This window comes from Oreochromis niloticus, unplaced genomic scaffold (assembly GCF_001858045.2).
Source record: "Oreochromis niloticus isolate F11D_XX unplaced genomic scaffold, O_niloticus_UMD_NMBU tig00006690_pilon, whole genome shotgun sequence".
NCBI classification, from domain to species: Eukaryota; Metazoa; Chordata; class Actinopteri; order Cichliformes; family Cichlidae; genus Oreochromis; species Oreochromis niloticus.
The window spans coordinates 94,504-99,746 of NW_020328122.1; the positions used below are offsets into that span (position 1 = coordinate 94,504).

Below are 5,243 nucleotides of genomic sequence, written 5' to 3' on the forward strand. Positions count from 1 at the left end.
TAAAAAGACACCAACTCATCCACAGTGGAGTTAAACCTTACAGCTGTGACTTGTGTGGAAAGTCTTTTTCCCAGGCTGGCGGCTTAAAAACACACCAACTCATCCACAGTGGAGTTAAACCTTTCAGCTGTGACTTGTGTGGAAAGTCTTTTTCCCTGGCTCACAGCTTAAAAAATCACCAACTCATCCACAGTGGAGTTAAAGCATATAGCTGTGACTTGTGTGGAAAGTCTTTTAAGCGGGCTCATACCTTAGAAACACACCAACTCATCCACAGTGGATTTAAACCCTACAGCTGTGAGTTGTGTGGTAAAGTCTTTGCTCAAAGTAGCAACTTACAGAGGCATCTAGTTACCCACTCTGGAATTAAGGTGTACAGCTGCGACTTTTGTGGAAAAACTTTCAGTGAAAAAAAGTACCGAAATAGTCACCTACGGATTCACACTGGAAATGATGTTTACTGCTGTGATCAGTGTGGAAAATCGTTTACAACAGATGCACAGTTACGACGACACATGTTTAGCCACACTGAGGAGAGACCTTATAAATGTGACCTGTGTGAGAAGACTTTTAAAGCTCCACATCAGCTGAAAAAACACCAACAGATCCACACCAGAAAGTAACTCTACTAGTGCAGTTACTGTGAGGATGTATTGATTTTAACCTGAGTGTTTGGAGCAAGTCTGATCAGTAAACTTGTGGAATTATACTGAATAACTGTTTGGAAAAATGAAGAGTCATCTTTGTCCGGTAAGCTGAGTGTTATAATGTAAACAGTAAAATTTAATTGGATGTTGGCAGAGATGCTCCTTATTTAAGGCGACGTTCAGGATAAAAATGTTGAAGGAATTCCATTACTTTCACTGTCTTCGTTTAGAAGTGGAGCAAAGCACATGGATCCAGTTCTCAACCCTGTCGTCACTGTGGTGGTGGGAAAGCGTTTTTCTGTGACCTTTGTGGAAAAACTTCCAATCATCAACGGGACCTAAAAACACATCAACGTAGACACACTGGAGTCAAAATGAACTACTGTAAAGAATGTGTGAGAGGGTCCCACACCCCAAGTACATTAAAATACATGACCTCTTCCACAGTGGGGTCAAAAAGCACATCTGTGATCAGTGTGGGTCATCCTTCACCACTGCACATGAGCTTAATGAAAAAGCATAAGCGAATCCACACAGAAGAGACACCATACAAGTGCAGACACTGTGACAAAAGCTTCTCACAATCAGGTCATTGTAACAAACATGAACGTACACACATGGAAGTGAACTTCAGCTGTGACCAGTGTGACAAGAGCTTCAGGAATCTCAGTTCATACTCCGAACACAAACGATCCCACACTGTAAAGAAACTGTTTCACTGTTACCAATGTGCAAAAACATTCACTTCATTATCTGCTCTGTGCAAACATCAGCCTGATCATGCAGGACTGAAATCACTGGATCACAATGAATCTGAAGAGAGAGAAAGATCCTCTTCTGGTTTCAGGGTCGGACTTAAAAACCTTGAGATCAGGCTCCACAGAGTTCAGATGGAATCTCCTGTAAAGAGTGTCAGCTGATGTCACACTTGGATCTGATGAGGTAGCTCTGATTTCTGGAGCTGCAGTGAATAATCCTGAATGTTACATTCAGGAACCTGCATGTATAGATATGCATATCAACGTCTTGATGCATTCTCAATCATCCAGGAAAGTAAATCTCCAAAAGTTGAATCTGTTCATCTGGACGTAGCGTTTTGTGGGAGAAACGTTTCGTCACTCATCCAAGTGACTTCTTCAGTCTCAGCTGACTGCAGGTTTCCCCAAACCTTATAAACAGTACATTTGCATAATGACTGAAACCAGCCCACTGAAGGAACAATGGGCTGTGAGGTCAGTTCCTTAATCATAATTATGCAAATTCTTATTTGCCCTGAGTAAATGTGGTTATCCCAGCTGGACTTTTGTCAAAGCTGGGAAGGCACCTAAAGAAAGTTCCAGCCGATCCAGGAGAGAAGGACAACCGCTGCCCAGGCGAAAACCTGTAGTGATCCCATATGTGTCAGGAGTATCGGAACAGTTGAGACGCATTTTTTCTAAACACCGGGTCTCTGTGGCTTTTAAACCCCAAAATACGCTGCGCCAAAAACTGGTCCACCCCAAGGATCGGGTCCCCCGACACAAACAGAGTAACATAGTGTACGCTGTTAAGTGCCAGGAGGATTGCCAGGATTTATACATCGGGGAAACCAAACAACCTCTAGCGAAGCGGATGGCACAACACAGAAGAGCAACCTCATCAGGCCAGGACTCTGCAGTCTATTTACACCTACAGGCCAGTGGACACTCTTTCAACGATGAGGATGTACACATCCTGGACAGGGAAGAACGCTGGTTTGAGCGCGGAGTCAAGGAGGCCATTTACGTGAAAAGGGAAAGACCATCTCTGAATCGAGGAGGGGGCCTAAGGGTACATCTTTCGCCATCTTACAATGCTGTGATTGCAGCCATTCCCCAACTCTCTGTGAATGGTACTCATGGCCATTGATCAGTGTTCTTTGATCAGTGGGTTTTGGTCAGTGATTGTTGATCAATGGTCATGGGAATTTGCATAATTATGATTAAGGAACTGACCTCACAGCCCATTGTTCCTTCAGTGGGCTGGTTTCAGTCATTATGCAAATGTACTGTTTATAAGGTTTGGGGAAACCTGCAGTCAGCTGAGACTGAAGAAGTCACTTGGATGAGTGACGAAACGTTTCTCCCACAAAACGCTACGTCCAGATGAACAGATTCAACTTTTGGAGATATGCATATCAAGTTTATTTTTTTTTCCTTTGAGGGAATTTAATTTTCTAAAATGTTATCCCTGTTACATTTTATTCTTTGTTCCCTTAGGACACAGTAGTGTTTAGTAGTTGTACTTGTTACTGTATTATTAAAGTTATAGAAATATCTTTTTTACCAAACTGATATTGTATCAAAATTACAGATATGGATATATATCAATGTTGGGTCTGTGTTTCCACATGCCCCGCTAGTTTAGAGACTTATTCCTCATGAAGAACGCAAAACATAAGAGATCATCTTCAAGATCCAGCTCTTGAAGCCTAAATCCTTCAAAGAGCAGCTGTCCTCATAGCCTTTTTATGGACATAACAGTTACAGTTTACACAATACAATACAACACAGCACAACCACCTCCCACCGTAAAACCCCCCAATGGTTCTAAGACAAGGCACTATTAGTGTGTATGGGTAAGCACCCATATGCATGTGCAAGAATGTGTGTGTGTGTGTGTGTGTGTGTGTGTGTGTGTGTGTGTGTGTGTGTGTGTGTGTGTGTGTCTGAGTGAGTGTGTGAGAATGTGTGTCTCTCTTTGTGCTTGACTTCCAACTGTTTCTAACAACATCCTTAGTCATAAAATGGAAATCTCCCCCAAACCCAATATATGGTTCAATTCCTGTATTGGTTCACCATGCACAACACAGTGAAGCCATACAAAGGGCAGGAAGCTTACCAAACAACAAACAGAATCAACAAACAGATGTGTTTACAATAAAACCTCCCCAGCACAGAGTAGCTGGAGAGGTGGTCAGAGACAAAGGAATGTCTTGATCCTATAGATTGAACTAAGACTCTCAATTTAAAAACCACAATGACAACATTCAACAATTAGACTTCAGTCAATTTCTTTCATTTGAACTTTCTTAGTTTTTCCAAAATTAACTTCTTTTTTTAAAGTATTCATTTTAAAGAAGTGTTAAAAGTTAAAAACAGCAGTACACATCAAGACCATTTTAAAGATCACAGGTGACTACTTTTAGTTGTTTCAAATTCTATTAAACCTCTATTTTTGGCTCCTCCTTTTACTTTAGTGTATTTACTGTATTCTTGAAGTCCACATGTTGTTTTTTAATGAATTCATTTTGATCCACATGTTCTGCAGCTGTTTTCTTGTTAATTTGAAGTTTGCATTATGAAAATCCTGATAATGTTAAAGTGTTAGTTATATTTCATGAACTCTGTGTAAAGTTTGTCTTATTAAACAGTTTGGTGTGAAAAAATAAAGAAATGGTCTCACAACAAGTAGTTTGAGCCATGATTTCAGATTCAAAGTAATTTAACAGTTTTCAGTGGTACGTGTGGAGGTTTATCAGAGGAGGAGACTTGGCTGTTCTCCACTCACACTGAACAGGGTTCCTGCAGCTCATTAAAAACTCTGAAATGATCTTCAAGGACAAAAATATTCGATTTTTCTCAAAAATGTGCTGTGGTGGTGGTGATGTTCCTGCATTACAGCAGTGGTTTGAAGATGTGTTCTCCCCCCTGCTCGTCTGCACGACTCTCACGGAGCACCACTTTGAAACGCAGCCTGTCTGGCTGTTGAGAGGGGCCGGTTGTCTTTAAACTGTGTTAAGGTTCAAAAATATAGGGAAGGAAACACAGGAGGAATGCAAGTAACCACACTGGTCCAAAGGGTAAAGACGATGATTTTAATGAAATGACACGCGTGGGAGAATGAGCGGACTCCGTAAGCAGACAGCCCCACAATCTCATCCTCCTAACATCAAAATACAGTTTTATATGCATCAGAGTATATTTAGTGACACCCCCTCATTGCGTCATCACATACATCAGCTTCAAAACCACAAATGTTCTATTTGACAACTTAAGGCACAATTAAAAAGTACACTGGCTTCCATCTTCTCCCCGGTGGTTTCCCGTAAGCCAGCTCAGCTCTCGCATCGTGCATCTACTGCTTCATCAGTCAACTTTCACCTACACCCCAACAGTGTGTGTGTATGTGTGTCTGTGCGTACACGTGCGAGGGCGCGTGCATGCTGTGTACTGCGTACGTGTCATGACCTCTCACTATTTGTCTGTCTGTGCGTGCACAGAGTGTGCATCTGCTCTCTGCACCTTAGTTGACCTCAACTTAGGCAACCAACCAGGCTCAGGCCATCCTGTGTGTAATGATCTTAACTTCTATGTAAAATGTATAAACTCATTATACAAACTCAGACTCTGGTTTTGGTTTCACTTTTGCAAAGCCTGCAACTTCAAAAGCCTATAACTTCCTGTCTCATTTTGGAGTTACTCTTTCACCCTGCAGTCTGCATAAACATTAACATTAACATTAACATCCACAGTTTAAAGTGGTTCTTTTTACTGGACCTGTAATAAAAACTAATATGATACCAATATGTTTGAACATCTGAATGCATCTAGGAAAGCAACATCACTATTAACACTG

At 41.4% G+C, this 5,243-nt stretch overlaps 1 long non-coding RNA gene across 1 annotated transcript; it reads left to right on the forward strand.

Moving 5' to 3' along the window:
* The first annotated feature begins 1,472 nt into the window (after positions 1-1,472).
* LOC112845325 (uncharacterized) lies at positions 1,473-4,072 on the forward strand. Its single transcript, XR_003218142.1, has 2 exons — positions 1,473-1,670; positions 2,808-4,072. It is a non-coding gene; the product is annotated as an uncharacterized LOC112845325 (long non-coding RNA).
* Positions 4,073-5,243: the final 1,171 nt, after the last annotated feature.